We start from the raw sequence: 17,189 nt of genomic DNA on the forward strand, positions 1-17,189 counted from the left end.
ACCATATTATCACCTTTTTTATCAATAAATCAGTGAAACTTAATCCGGCTCAATCCACCAAACTGATGATTTTGAAAAGAGACCTGAAAAAACTCAAGCCCAACACATTACCTTCTCCCAGTTACAATCTTCTTCCACCCCTTGCCGGCGTCGCCAACATACAGGATCTCACCAACCACTACCTCAAATCTATGACCTCGATAATCAATGAGGTTGCTCCCCTTCAACTAAAGAGAGTTTCCTCTAAAGACTAAAAATGCTGGTATGATGGGCTACTTAACGAAGATGGACATTCCTTGAGAATGGCGGAACGCAATTGGAGATCAGTACCATGTGCTATGCACCTCAAAACTCTAAGGAAAAAAAGAAATGCATACTTCAGAAAGATCAAGTGCTCGAAAGCAGACTTCTTCAGCCACCAGCTAGACCAAGCAAGAAACCGTCCAAAAAAACAGTTTGAGTTAATCCAAACTCAATCCAAGGATGAACCTCAACGACTACAAAACACAACTCTTACACAATCGACCTGTGAAGAATTCTCTACCTTCTTTAATCTAAAGACTGATAACATCAGGAAAAATCTCCTCATTGACCTAAGCTTAAACTCTAGTTCCCATACCAAAACATCCCTCAACCGAAAAAACAACGCTTCATGGTCTTCCTTTGACACTTACACAGAAGAAGCTATAGGCAAGATTCTAAGTACCCAGAAGCCTTCCAATCACAGCACTAACCCTCTCCCCGCAAACGCTGTAAAGGACTTTACCCCATTGCTTCTGCCTCTCTGAACCAAAATCATTAATAGTTCACTTCAACAAGGATGCATCCCGGACTCCCTTAAAGTGGGACAAGTATCGCCCATCCTAAAAAAACTCACAGCTGACCCTACCGACCTAAATAACTATCATCCTATTTCCAATATTCCTACCTTGGCCAAACTGTTGGAAAACTGTATAAGCCTCCAATTGACAAAACACATCGAGCACTTTGACCTCCTCAACTTACACCAATCAGGCTTCTGAGCAGGCCACAGCACGCAATCAGCTATGACACACATAATTGATGATGTGCTTCAAATACTTAATCAGAACTGTACTTGCCTCTTCATCCTACTTGACCTCTCTTCTGCCTTTGATACAGTAAAACACGAGAACCTATTGGATCTGTTGAATCACAGAATAGGTCTATCAGGGACAGTACTTAGGTGGTTTACCTCCTTTCTTCATAACTGGACGCAAAAATTCAAGATCAACAATACCCTGTCCACACCCGTTCCAGTAACATTAGGAGTCCCACAATGATCCACCCTATCCCTGATATTGTTCAATTTAGTCATGGAACCACTCACCACACTGCTGCAAGCATCTAACGTGCAATTTTACATGTACGCAGACGATACCCATCTCTACCTTAAAATACACACCCCTGGAGACATCAAACTGCTCAACACAATGCTTAGGAACACACAGACATGGCTGGCAGAGAATCATCTCAAACTGAACGCTCTAAAAACAGAATTCCTCCTAATAGCACCATCCGCCAAAGTCCCCATCATACATGATTGGCTCAAACATCTTATTGCATTTAACGTTCTACCAACCATTGTGGACTCAGTGAAATCATTAGGTATAACCCTCGACTGCAACCTCAATATGCAGAAACATATCAGTAATGCAACTAAGGGTGCACATTTCCTGATTAATACATTGAGGAAGCTGAAACCCTTCCTGCATGCCAATGAGTTCAGGATGGCAGTCCAAGCTCCAGTTATCCCTCGAGTAGATTATGGAAGTGTCGCTCTCTGTGGCCTCACTAAATCGACAACTGCGCCCCTAAGAGCCTCTATTAATGCTGCAGGGAGACTCATCACTGGCTCTAAAAGAAGCGCCCACATCTCACCAGACTTAAAATCCTTGAACTGGCTGCCATACGAAGCTAGAATACACCTGAAAATTGTGTGCATGACGCATAAGGCCATACATCACAAGTGACCCAGTTACCTCACTCAGAAACTGACAATCCACAAGAAGTGCAGAAAATCTACTACTGAAACCACAAAGATTCAACAAGAAAAAAATATATAAACGGTCCTTCTCAGGGATGGCGCCCAGGATCTGGAATACACTCCCTCCAGAAACCAGACTTATCTCATCCACAGCATCCTTGAAAAAAGAAGTAAAATCGATTATCATGGTAAAATTCACATGAATCTAGGGTAAGGAAATCTCGCGAACAATCGCACCTTCCCCAGTATTCCTTTTATGACAAGCGTCAGCTAGATCACCTAGGCACTTTTGTTGACTTTGCCTTGACTTTATGAGCCCTCATTGTATTGCACAGTTTTGCTCATCGTTGCACAAAATGTTTTGTTACATGATTTATGCTGTTTGTATAACCTCTATGTGTGGAAAGCGCTCTGATATCCGCAAGGATCTTGTACGGGCTCTATAAAACTTTCAAAATAAATAAATAAAATGAATCCGCCTTCTACACAAAAGAAAGTCAGGATGTTTTTGGGAATAGTTGGCTACAGCGGACAGTGGATACCGAACTTTGCTTTGAAGGCCAAGCCCTTGCAAATGCTAACACAAAAAGATGTGAGTGATCCGGTACCTTGAGATAACGACTCCTTTCTTGCTTTCTTGGAGCTGAGAGAGTACCTTTGTCGCTCTCCAGCTTTAGGAATGCCTGATTACAACAAAGCATTTTTGCTGATCTTCAGTGACCCGCAATTATGTGCTCTTTCTGTACTCACATGGGGTTGTCCATAGACCAGTGGCTTATTTCTCAGCTACATTAGAACTTATAGCTTCAGCATTGGCTGGATGTCTGAAATCCATTGCAGCAACGGGTGCCAACATCTAAAGGTGTGACTGTCTGGATGTTATTGAGCTTTACACTAAACCGAGACCTGACATTGTCGAAGTACCGTTGCCTGATCCTGACCAAGTAGTTTTTGTTGATGGTTTGTGCCTAAGGGACAATGGGGGTAATCTGAGAGTAGCATTTGCTGTCTGCACCATTTCTGGAGTTGTGGATATTGCTTATTTACAGGGAGTATACTCTGCACAAGTAGCCAAGAACGTTGTCTTGACCCACGTATGCCTTGTTTCTGAGCAAATACAAGTCACCATCTACACCGATAGCCAGTGCGGTTTCGGTGTAGTTCATGACTTTGGATTGTTGCAGGTGTTCTGTGCAATCACAGAACTATTTGAAGTATTATGGGACCTTATTATATAGGGACGGAGTCATCCTACTACCTTAGTACCCGTGAGCCCAGGACTGACTTTCTATAGTGTCTCACTTGCCCTCCCACTCACTCACATAGGAAGAATTGATTAGACACCCCAGAACACAACACTCCAGACTCTCTCAGGAATCGCGGTTACAATACATAACCTTTAGCTCACATTCTTGAACTCATATTAACTAAGGTGCTCTAATATGCAGTATACGTTCCACAATAAGCAGAAAAATGCATAACACAATAAAGAAATGGAGGACAGCTTATGGGCAAAACTACAGGCCGACATAAAACAGAACGACGGGGCGAAATTCTGGAAATCAATTAATTCCTTTTTAAATCCTGTGCATGATTGGTTATCCTCCAATATTAGTGAAGCTGCATGGGCAAAGTATCTTAAAGATTACTTTACACAAGAAAAGGCCTCCAACTTTGAGATAGGAAACAAAGGCAACAAATTAACAACACTGTGTGAAACTTTTTATAAACAAATAGGTGGCAATACAATCATGAATACAGGAGAGACAAACCTACAAATGATAATCATGCGCCAAATCAAAAAGGGAAGAAGAAAAGGGGCGCCAGGCCCGAATGGTATTCCTCCCATTCTTTACAAACAGAGCGAAAGGGAATGGGCTGGAGCACTAGAGCCACTATTCAAGGAAATAATACAGTTTAATATATTACCTACTTCCTGGAAGGGCTCAATTATCTCTCCCATATTCAAATCAGGGGAAAAATCACGACCAAGCAACTAAAGACTGATCGCCCTCATGGATAATGAGGCCAAGTATTTTGCCGGGATCCTCTTGGAAGAATTACAGGCCTGGGCTACAGAAAATTCCTTAATCCCTGTAAATCAAACAGGTTTTGCTAAAACTGTTGGGAAAACAATGAACATCTTGACAATGGGACTGTTAATTGATAAAGCCAAAACCACCAAAATGCCAATCCACCTGTGCTTTATCGACTATAAGGCAGCCTTTGATCACATTAATCGGAATCTCCTGTGATCTAAACTGAATAAGTGGGGGATCCTGAAGCCCTTGCTAGACTTACTGATTAATCTGCATAGTGACACATGGTTACAGGTGAAGTTGGGTGATGGATCTCATCTATCCAGACGCATCCCAACTAAAACGGGCATAAAACAGGGATGTGTTTTGGCCCAACCCTTTTTAATCTGTTCTTAGGTGATCTAATCCCGATTTTAAACAACTGTAATTCCCATGCACCGAAATTAGGAGGCCAACTACTACCATCATTACTATATGCGGACGACATAGTGTTAATCAGTCAAACAAAAATAGGGCTACAAAATCTTGTGGATGCAACTCGGTTGTACTCGGATGATAATCAACTGACGATAAATCTACAGAAGACACAAACTATGTCAATTAATAAAAAAGGGAGAACCAATTATGGCTGGTTTTGGAACAATAACCGTATTGAAGACACAACAGTGTATAAGTACCTGGCAGTCAAAATCGACAACAGCGGCCAGTTTACCATTCAGAAAGCAAGCATTGGAGGAAAATGCATTGCGATATCTATTTCACTAAAAAAATTAAATGGCAAACTCACTAGTCCCTCTCTCCTGACCCTGGCACAAGTTATAAGCGCTAAACTGTTGCCCAAAATTACCTATGGGAGCGAAGCACAGAGAGGAAGGGATGCGGCGATTCTACATAGAACATTGGCAGCGGCATATAGAACCATATTCAGCTTGCCAAAACAAAACCTCTCCGGCCCAACTCAGGCTGGAATTTGGAGGCCAGAAACAGTCTCTGGCAAGACAAGGTGCATACATAATGACTTGGGATAATGTCCGTAAGGCAAACAAAGGAACCCTAAATAGCTACTTATGGTCAGAATTGGAACGGAATCCAGCATCGCCAGCCACCAGATACTGGAAAAACAGCCTAGTGAATCTAGGGTTACAGGAGCTGTGGAACACCCCTACTAATCATATTACGATCAAAAGATTAGTAAAAAAAACAATAACACACCTCTCATGGATTGAAGATAAAGTGTGTGTTGCAATGAGGTCACATGGGTGGATTATTCCAAACTCTTACTCTAAACCAGGCCAACAGAGTTATCTTGACCTCGGGTACTCACGTTATATAAAATTGAAGTTCCTCAATTACAGACTGGGCGTGTTACCTTGCACACGCCATTATCTGCAGTGGCTGAGGGTTAATGGGGGTTCCCTCTGTCGTCTATGTGGCATGGCGCCTGAAGATATGGAACATTTGCTGTGCTCCTGTGAGAAGCTGTTGGTGGAAAGGAAACGGTTATTGAAATACCATTTCAACCAGCGTGGAATACGTACATGAAGACAGGCAGTTCTTGCCTGCTTTGCCCCCAGCGACCCGCAGTTGAACTGCAGCCTGGTGAAGTTCTTGAAGGAGGTAGAAACAAAGATGCAGACAATTGACCCTCCATCATGTCTTTAGAGGTTATTAAACAAAGCAGAATCCCCTACCGGTATTCTATAAAGTATTAAATTTAGGAAGCTGGAAGAAAAGAGAATACTGGAACTTGTCCCCTTGCCATAACTTACAGAGGACATTTAGAACAATATGTTTACTATTTTAATTTTTACTCACACATTAAATCTCATGAATGTTTGATAGGAATTATAAATATACATTTTATGTGAATGTAATTTTACTCAAGTATTGTGTGCATGTTAGTGTTTTAAGGATGAATTGCAATGGTTTTAACTAACTATGCTAATAAACTATTACTTACTTGCATAACACAAATGCTGTCAGTATAGCAAGTAGTTTGTAGATCATAAAAAAAAATGTCATGGTGAGAGAGAGTGTAGCCTAACCTCCCTCCCCTTGCATAGAAGAAGGATGATTATATATCAGAAAATCTCTGGGTGTTATCTGCAAACCCTGTACAATAGTCTATAGCTGGTAGATCTACATCATAGGTGCGGGCATGCTCTTCTCCCTGGAAAGGTCCCTCTCCAGGTGTGTGTGACCTATCCATGTATTCCAATATGACCAAAGTACATATTCCAAAACATTAGCTGTATCTGTATGTTTTGTAGATCCTGTAACATAGCACAATGGATGTCTACATCAAGTGTTGCGGCAGCCGGCACAATGTCTAAACTGTCATGGTCTGGCAAAAATATTTGAATACCAAAGGGCATTTCGTACAGGGTCTGCCCCCCAGAGATCTTCTTGGGAGATTATTTAGTTCACAGTGAACCCCATATAGATGAGTCAACCAGCCCTGGCCTGTACCTAATACCCTTGCTGTTAAAGATTGCTTTAAGTCATGTTTCACGTGCTCCACAACAGAATTGCCCTCAAGCCAATATGGAGACAAGAAATACACCGTACAGGTGTATCTAATAAATCGTACCAGAGTAAGCCTTTTTTTTTTTTTTGGAGTTTTATATAGCACAAACTAGACCCGAGACATCGGGTATCAGAGCGCTTTACATGAGTAGCAGTTTTGTTACAGATGGACACATTCATTTTTGTTAGGCATGGGGAGATTGAGTGATTTGCCCAGAATTATCAAGACTCAAACCCGGTTCCCCAGCTTTGAAGTCGACAGCTCTATCAGTAAGGCTACCTCCCCTTCTCCGCTTTAGAGGCAAATGCCGGACATAATGGAAGGTGCCACAGACATAAGTCCCGACAAAGACATGCAAATTTTTTATAACAGTACGAGCGTCAGCAAAGCACTGCAGCCAAACCCTGAGGAACCTAGTGCAGGAATCTACTCACAACAATAATATATTTGAAAGCATTGTCTGATGTCAAAGGACTGCAGTAATAAAGATAAATGCGACCAAAAGGTTGGTTGGAAATAAAAAGTTGAGTATGTGGTTGACAAGAAACAGTCGATTTAATCTGTTGAAAAATGTCACAGGAAAGAACATATTCATGACTTTGCTGATATAAAACTCGCCACCAATACCGTTGCTGTAAAAGAGAAATTGTGACTGACACCCCTGCATGCACCGTAGTCATTACTTCATGAGTGGCTACAATTAATAAAAGGCCATGGTCCTTGCTGAGAATCAAGCGATCAACAAATGTGGGAATAGTCACCAACGGCACCCGATCAGTGGTTAAATGATCGGAATAATGCAAAGAAAGACCCTAGAGAACACAGTTCCTTCCTTCGTCGAATCACTAGCTGCTAAAATATCGTCATCAATTTTAGTCATGGACCTTGTAACTGCTGCTATGGAGCACGTGACCGCTGGAGGTTTGGCTGCCTCATAAGCCATAGAATCACCAACAGCGTATGCTCCCACACGTATGAATAAAATATGCGAGTGATAAATGGTCTTTAAGAGTGGCCACTCGATCCAAAGCATGTTATGCTTTATTACGCAATCTTTAGAATCACAAAAATCATTCTGTTTCCAAAATAATTAGTTGTCATTAAAGGATTAGGCATATCAGGGTCAGCAAACTCAAGGGCTAACATTAAAGTGACCAACTCAGCCAATTAGGCCATGCAATCCCCAAGTGATTGTGTGTGAACTAGGGAGGATTTAAAATCACCATCCACTATTGTGCTCGCCACAATAGCATAGGCTGCAGAATACGCATGTTTAGAACCAATAGCTAGCTCTGCAGACACATTGGTGTAAATGAAACATTTGTACAGGTCAAGAGGGAGTAAAGACAAAGGAAGAGAATGAACCTGTTCATATTTCGAAAACTCTTCTGTCTGCAAAGAATGATCAAAGACGATACTTACATCAGCCGAAGTCAACAAACTAGCCCATTGTATCCAATGAGGATGTAGAGCCTTAGAATTTGTTATATTTGCCCTTGTTACAGCTTCCAAAGTGGGTACAGGTGAAACCATGACAACGGGTTTGCCATGTGCTTGAGAGTGTTCCTTCAGAGTATATAAATGCTATTTATAAGCAATGGGAAACTTGTACCCTTGATGTAAAGTCACGTAGGTGAGCCCTAACCATTTTTGTACAATCCTTATGATCAAAATTTGTGTTGTTATCTCTAGTTAACAAGCATTAAGTTGCAAGCAGATCAGACTGCAAAGACTGCAGAATTGCGGTATATTCTGGTAGCCAACTGGAAGATAAAAACGTAGGTTGTATCAATGCATTTAGCAGTTCGATACTCTGGAATGTAGGTTTGGTGGAAATTCAAGAAAAATACTGTAATTTCTTGAGGGCTGTAGGAGGTTGCAATTGAGTGCATTTCTTCAAAAAGTGGGGTGCTAACCCCCTTCACTCATTAGTCAATGTGTAACCAAGAAAAATAACTGCCAAAAAGGCAATATGTGATTTAGCAAAATTTAATTTGTAACTTCAAGTTGCAAAATGCTTAGTAATGTGATACACCCACTTGAGATGCAGATTTAGTTAACCACTTCCCTGCGGGCATATTCCCCAGCTGTGCTGGGGGGCGGGGAGGGGCACACAGCGCCCCCATGCTCATGACGAGGTCAGCTCGTCATGAGTCACAGTGCTTGTGTGCTCATAACGAGCTGAGCTCATCATGACCACACCCATTTATGTGGAACGCTCGCACAGCAGGGGAATTAGCCCAGCATGCGAGCTCGTCATGACCATACCCGTTTGTGTGGAACGCTCGCACAGCAGGGGAATTAGCCCAGCATGCGAGCTCGTCATGAGCACATGAGCACCGTGGTTCATGACGAGCTGACCTCGTCATGAGCATGCAAGGTGTTAATCATCAGTAAATATCTACAACATATGAGAAGGCATCAGGGTTGAGTTGTTGTAAAATCAAAACAATGCGTGCTGCAAACACCCCAGGGCTATTTTTATACCCCATTGGCAATCTCGCATAGAGTCTCTGATTGAAGAGAGCGCTGAGTGTGTCAAATCACGGCTTTCAGGATCCAAATGTGGCTGAAAAAGCCATGGGAAATATCCAACCTAGTTTTGAACTTCTTTCGGAGAATGTTATTTACTAACGCAGAGGTATGTGTGTTCTGCACTGCAAAGGTACGAACATGACTGTTAAAATGTCTGTAGTCCAAAACTATGTGCTATGAACATTTTCAGTTTCAATACAGGAAAAGAGGATTATCATAGCTGAGACACAGGGTTCAATTACACCCTGATATTCCAATTGAGGGAGAATTTACCATCTCGTTTAATGGGATATTGCGGTTGGGGCTGATGTGTAGATCGCAAAGGATTAACATGCAATTGGGAATCCTTATCCCAACCCGCTTGATTGCGATATAAAGCAGGAGCGGAGGCTAGAGCCCACTCCAAAGTATAGGCTTTTTTAGTTACCTCTGGGACATATTGTGAAAAAGACGGGAGGATCACTTCCTTGTCCCTAGAGGAAGTGAGGACAAAGGGTGGAGGCAAATCAAAATCCGCAAGCAAAATGTCATAGGAAGACGTCAAATTGTTCCTTCAATGTGGAGGCTCACTTCATAGAGTCTATCAGGTGGGGCAACACGGGTGTCCGTGGTTTCAACAGTTATAAAAGTGTCAGTTGCTTGCCGACAGACACTGGTGGAGTGTCTACCGAACTATGATAACCTCCGCTCTGCTTCGAGGAGAGTTACTGCCAAACTCCTGTCTATGAGAAGGGTTGTCGCATATGGGGCATACTTTGGAGTCAGAGCAGCCAAATTTTTCTTCAGAAATGGGGCTAAATATTGAGGTTGTTCCTCCCATTTGACCTTTACGTCAAACTGGTGCTGCAGGTCTCACCTTTGTTGCGTGGAGGCACCCTGTCTGCAATCCTGTTGTCTCCCTCCACTACATTGTTGAAAGGAACGAGGAGAACAGGGATCAGGAACCTGGTAGCTCTCAGGTGTCTTAATCTTAGAGCGGTTACGTAAATTATACCCACGCTCAGAAGTGTCTGGTGGTGGTGAACCAGCATGAGACCTAGGCTTTTGCATGTTTTTGTCCCATGCCTTTTTTGGAATGACTCGTTGCCTCTCCTTGTCAGGAGTGGGTTTACTCTGTACTTGTGCAAATGGTCTGACTCCTAAATTATTGCGCTCAGGCATGAATATTCATTGGCAATATTAATCTGCAACTGTTGCTCTCGATTAGCGCCGCCACAGCCACAAGGCGTTGGCGCACCTGTAAGCAAACTGCCTCACCTTTAATGTTAGACAGTATCATATCGGAGACAACAGGGAACATTCCCACTAATTTCATCCCCAAATCTAGGGCGGGAGTAGCCCTGTGATCATCCTGTACATGTTTCAGAATTGTCAGCAGAACGGTCATGGTGCGGGTGCCAAAGCACAGTGTATCCACTGACGCAAACGCCGTCCCCCAGGTGGTGCAGTCCGCTCAAGGAGGAATCAGGCGACACGGCAAACACATAGTAAGGATTCTGTGTTTTTACACAGGACTAGTGTGTGGGAAAAAAGCATCAAGCTTTTCAATTTTATGACCCAACTAAATTGGTAGGTAGATTCTAAGGATGTTTGCCCATCACTGAATTAATCATGGCGGGACTAATCACAAGCCCTCCTGCTGGAGCTACTGCGAAAGAACGAGAAGCAAATTGTATGACCAGTCTATAGAGCTGAATTACTTGTCATATAGCAAACAAAGCTCAACCACAGAATCATTTAAATAGCTTCAATGCGGTGTGAATCCAGACAAAACTGGCCGAGGCAATACTTATGGGACCCATAGGAACAAAAGAGTACGGGTGAGCAAGGGTGCCATTAAACCAAATAGTATGCTCTCAGGACATCAACAAAACTTCAAGCATTGCGTAAAGACGAAAAGCTACTGGAGGGGTAGATACCGTGTAAGCATTAAAAGAATTATCATTATCATCAACTGCTGGAATGGTAACCCATGAATAAAACATTTTGAAGCAGAACTTTGGATCTGCCTCGACTAAAAAATAATGGTAGCCCCTACATTGAGGACCCCATGCTGTTTCAAATGGTGTGTAACCACCGGCAGGTTATGTGCCGGAATGGCAACCGGTTGTGCCAATAAAGCAAACACAAGGCAATGATGGACAGGGTGCTGAAACTTTTCGGACACTCATCCCCAGTCACAGATCTAAGGTGAATCCATCAGCATACTTTAGCTCACTTCACTACCCCACTTTGGACCCAGCCATGTGCAAATCAGTCTTGACACTGTGCCTCATGGAAACAGTCCAGGCCGAACTGCCAGGCAAGGTCCTCCCTGGACCAGAAACAAGCATCCTGGGCCCGGTTTCGGGTAACACCTCTCATCAGCCAGGCTAGCTTGAATCCAGTGGAAAAGTGAGCAAGGGACCCATTTATGTGCATACCCTGTCAAATTAGTGTGAACAAAGCAAACACAAAGAGACGATGAACGGAGCCCTGAAACTTTTCAGATGCTCTACCCCAGTCATAGATCTGGGTTGAATCCATCCTCATTCTCTGCCTCACTTCGCCATCCCAGTTTGGACCCAGCTAAATGGAAATCAGTCTTGACACTGTGCCTCATGGGAATAGTCCAGCCCGAACTGCCTGGCCAGGTCCTCCCTGAAAGAAAACTGTGGTTGCGCCGAGTAACATTTGGAGATCGGGGGTACTTTCAACCAAATTCTATTGGACTTTGTTGAAATGCCTCTGTGTAATGGATTGAGGTACATTATGGTTGTTGTGTGCATCTTTTAACGATGGGTGAAAGTGTATCCGACTGGAAGGTGTGATAGCCTCACAGTACCAAAGTTATTGTTCATGCTTATCCTGCACTTCGAATTTCCGACTACATTGGAGTTGGATAGAGGAACACACTTCCACAGGGAGATCATGAATATGCGGTTTACCGCCTTAAACATGGATCAGAGATTGCATTGTAGCTACAGATGAGAGGCATCAGGAATTGTGGAACAGATTAATGGGACGCTAAAGATGATAATAGCAAAAGTGTGTGTTTGGTATCTTTGAAATGGCCTGATGCATTGCCTTTGGTTCTAATGAGTTTGCTCAACATTCATGATAGGATGACTGTGCTATCTCTGCACAAGATTCTCATGAGGAGAGGGAATCGCTTACCTGCAGTGCAATCTACAGTATTAATTAAGATCACAGACACTTTGGTCCTTGTTTACTGCAAGGGATTGGCTGATATGATTTGTTTTGTGTCTCACCAGGTTGAAGCTGTGACATAACTGACCTTGAGAGACCTCTACCATGACTTAGGCCCAGGAGACTGAGTGTTGGTGTGAAGTGTCTTGACTCACAGTGGCAGCCTGTTGTGAAGTTTGGAGGCCTGCTGAACTAGATACACGCATCGCACACCCATTGACTCTCAGGGTCCTTGAAAGAAACAGTTCCTCTACCAGAAATAACGCTAGCCTTGGCCGCACACTCACAGCAGAGGACAAGCCAAGCTGTCGGAGTTCCTGAAGAGGCTGGATACTCACCAAGACGAGCTGAGGGGGCTCAAGCTACACAAGGCATAGTTACTGGCTCAGCAGGAGACGATAACGTTGCAAGTGGAATAGAGTATTATTCAGCAGGAGAAACTGGTGAGAAAATTGGTCATGTCTGGTTAAGGAAGAAAGAGGTTGAAACCGAGTAATGGACAGTGAGGCATAGAAGACAAAATCTGAGACTTGCAGCTGAGAAAGATCTTGCACAGATAACTGAATCTGATCAAGGATAGTCAGTATAAGCCCAATGTTGTATGGGGGATTTAGATTCCATATGCATTTTCCCGATTCATGCCCTTATATAGGTACAATTCACATTAGCCTTATATAAGCATAGATATCAAGCCCTTATTTAGGCATAGTCCATACAGCCCAAATATAGACGTGGCTACTTCCATCCCTTCATCAAAAGGCACAACTATTTCTTGGAAAACCAGACTCTTAAGCAGAAGGGATTTCCCCTAGCCTGGATATTGATTTCTCCAAGAAACTCATTATTATGCATGAACAACTATTCCTTAGGGGTTCATCCATGACCTTCATATGCCCAACTTTACGTCAAAGCTGGCATTCCTAAACATGTTCAAGGTATAAATACACCTTCACTTGCTATGGCAAAGCATGGTGTGGTTCGGTGCAGTTCGACTACCTACTTGCACAACGCAGATCGCTACACCAAGTGCCGAAGGAAGCCAACACTCCAGCGGGTGCACTGATCAGAAGCTGTCCTCTGCTGAGAATCCAGCTCAAGTGTTTCTGACTCCCCTTGCGGGGTACTGGGAAATCGAGTCTGAGACAGAGATTCCAACCTCTTTCATTCTAAGGTATAGCGCTGATTAGAACCTAGAGAAACCTTTGGCAATTCTTGGCAAACACTAAACCTATGCTAAAGACCACACTTACTTCTTCCCTCGTACTAAACCTAGGTTAGGTACATTGGGGTAGGCATATTTTAGAAGCACCAGTTGAGTATTTTAGCCTGTGTTATTTATGTATATATTTTTATATGTCATAGCACTAGAAAATGCAATTACAATATTATTTTATACTACTGTTTACGCTATACGCATTATACTTTGCATTCTGTCTAACGATTGTAGCAGTTCACCTTTCTTGCATGAGAAAGAAGACTGTTCAATAAACCCCTTTTATTGAAATGCCCGTCTCTCTAATTCTGTGCAACCCTGTAGAAACGAAGCATGCACGATTGACTAAGTAAAATAGTTATCTATTCAAGAAAGCTTCTAATGACCTCTGAGCTAGCTGGCACTCACAATTACACAATTACACACTACACTACATCAAGAGAGCATGAGGCGGTCAAGGAGAGCAAAGGTGCTTTATTGGAGATACGCCTCCCCTGAGTGGACCTATCTAGACACAAATGCCAGGGAGATTGAGATCCGAGACAATCATACTGATTATCGAGATTCAGCTGAAAGTTCCTGGAATAGAGGTTGATGCAATTCTGTCATTGACCGTGCCTTACCTACCAAGGTTGAGTGGCTTACGTATATTGATTTTGGAAGACATCCAATTTCTGAGTTCTGGAAATCAGCCTCCGTCACAGGAGATTGCAACATTTTGAGCTGAACCGTTACGGTATGCAGCGTTTAGAACGCAAGCATTACCACGGAATACCTTTACAACGCGGGCGTAACAACGAAAGTTGTTACCACGCATTGCACTGGGGGGCGCTCAAGGATAGTAAATGATTTAATTTACTATCCCAACACCTTCCCTACTATCCACGGGGAATGGTGTTGGAATAGTAAATTAAATTAATCAATTTTGCGCCCCCCAGCTCAATGCGTGGTAACAACTTTCGTTGTTACGAACGCGCTGTAAAGGTACGCGATGTTAATGTATGCGTTCTAACGTAATACATCCGTTACAGCGAGTCATCAACAAAATTGGCTCTGATATCATAAGGGATGTAAACGTAACTTTGAATTGTAAATAAATACGAAAAAACCTTGCTTGAAAGATAACCTTGGCCCAAGTGGAAGACTGTTATAGAATTTCCACGATCCCAAAGAAGCTGTTCCAGGACTTTGCTGCACAAAAGTAAGAGTCGAATAAAGACACATTGTGTTGAACCTCTTACAGCTACATTCCAAGCCAATTTGAAAATGGAGCCTGGAAATTCAGACGGTAGTTACAAATGTATAATAGGCGCACGTATTATAGGAGTATTCATAGGGATAGCTGTAGTGATTGCTGAGTACATTATAAACACAGTATGAGGTTAAGGGAGTGGGGGTACATAAGACATCCATACCTACTACAATCACCATAAAGAAGAGGGTAATTCCGGATCTGATAGAAGCTTAATAGAGGAAACTACTAATTTGCTACATGCAGATTTGTATAAAGGTGATTATACGCTGAATGCTTATGCAAATTACTGTACGAGTATGTGGACACCATGTTTGTGAGAGACAGTTATGTGGGTATACAATTGCCTGCTTCAGTTGAGGAAGGTATAAGGTATCACCATCTGCCATTGACATATCGAATTAGTTGCAGTCTGCTTCTTATCATATTTTATGGAAAGAGTCACTATGAGTGCTATTTCTCAAATTATGATTTGATGCTTTCAGAGGTTCCAGTTTATAAACATCTGAACAAATATGACTACTACAAGCAAGAAGAGAGAATGGGAAAGTATTTTGTACCTAGATTCACACTGGATACAGCTTATCCGCATAGATACAATTTAACTTATACTTTAACAGATATGGAGAAAAAGTTTGTAGATCAAGTAGAAGCTGGACACAGGGGACTAACAGTTCATCTTAATAGTAGGGAGGAAACTTTTAAATGGACTGAGGAAGAACTAGCTGACAAGGCTGAGGGAAGGTATGGTCCTATAGCTCTAGATTGGGAAGAACAAGGCAAACTTTGCATTCGATATCTGCAGATATGTTACAACACCATATTTGTGGGACAGAGTGCATGTAAACACACGTTTCTGATTGATGCCTCCTCAAAGAAATTTGTGCAGGAAGCTGATGAAGTGATGCCAAGTGTGTACTTTGTGCGTGGGAGTAAGGAGTATGTTCATCTTCTAAATAATGAGTGTGGTACTTGTTATGTGGCTGTTGTGTTTCCAAAAATATACCATTTGGAGAGTTTGGAAGGAATGGCAGCTCATGTAGAGAAACATGGAACAAGTGCTGGTGAAATCATGGGGTATATATTTAGAGCAATGTTGCAGATGTTTGGGAGTGGTTTTGAATGACATCAAGATTAGGAAGTTATCTCCTATTGTGAATACGTTGTCAGTTAATACAGATCAGTCACTACTACTTGTAGATGGAGAGATGGTTTCAATAAGAGCTTTGGTAATGCAAAGCAGTCTTGCTTTAGATATGTTTTTAGCAAAATTGGGCATAGTCTGTAAAATCTGAAGGTTTAATAGTGTTGCACCTATATACCAGAAAACAGTAAGGCCCTGAGGAAGTATATCATTGAGCTACATCACGAGATACATGATATGGCAACTGAGGGAAGTTGGGATATAATTGGGAAAGGATTTGGAAAAGTTGAAAGTTGGTTTGCAAATCTTGGAAGAGGGATTTTTGGTTATATTTGAAGCCATTTTAATTATTGTAGCTTGTGTTATAATCTTGTTAGACATAGTGAGGGCATGCAAATGGCACAAGTCAAGACAATAGGAAAATTCCTATGAAGGGAGAGAATGGAAAATGGAAAGACTGCAGGACAGTCATAATGAAAATCTTAAGCATTTAGACAGAAGGGATAAGCTATGACATAGGATTAGGTCAGTCTACTCTACAGGAAGTTAGAGAACGTTGTGATGACACAGGTCATCAGAGGGAGTGACTGATATAGCATAAAATCCAATTTCCATTGTAGGGGTGCATTATGATCACATGCGTAGACTGCATCCGCATATAATCTTTTGCTGCGTTAACCTCAGTGTTAGGGTCTTGTAATGAAATCCCATGAATGTGAAATGTGAAGGCCAAAATGTAGAATATATGGAGAATTATTTAGAAAATCAAATTTAAACAGCAGAGAGCCCTAACAGAAGGGTCTTGTATTGTGCAAGTGACTATAATTTTAATATTGAATATGTTTCTTAATCATGTCATTTTATAAGTAGATGAAAATAATAACTGTATATGTCTTACATTTTATATAATTTCGTAAAGCTAATGCTCATTTCGCCTATGTTAGCTGCTTATTGTAGGCCTGGAATGCATTTCTCTTGGAAGCTCTTTCATTAGAAAATAATAGTTGAATTCCGGGTGTCTGTTAGATTCTGTGTTTTCTCACATTTATGTTGCAGATGGAAGAAGCGCCCTTGTTAGTTAGAATAATGTCTTTGTTTTAGGAATTAGGCAAGGAGAGATGAAGATACCTCGGGTTCCAGCACCAGTAAGGAGAACTGTTGCACTTTCTCACCGGAGAGGGCCTGGGAATTAAATTCAACATGCAAAATCGTCGTCCCATGGAAAACTATCAACAAAAATGTGGCCTAATAGGATGGTGTGACTGAAAATACATCCTGGGAAGGT

General features: G+C 42.1%; 1 protein-coding gene across 1 annotated transcript in view; it reads right to left on the reverse strand.

Annotated features, from left to right (window-relative positions):
* Positions 1-17,189, reverse strand: part of LOC147728931 (sulfotransferase 1 family member D1-like) — a 308,979-nt gene that overhangs the window by 83,393 nt on the left and 208,397 nt on the right. The gene's annotated exons all lie outside the window — the stretch shown is intronic.

The sequence above is a fragment of the Lissotriton vulgaris genome, chromosome 2_2 (genome assembly GCF_964263255.1).
Source record: "Lissotriton vulgaris chromosome 2_2, aLisVul1.2, whole genome shotgun sequence".
NCBI lineage: Eukaryota > Metazoa > Chordata > Amphibia > Caudata > Salamandridae > Lissotriton > Lissotriton vulgaris.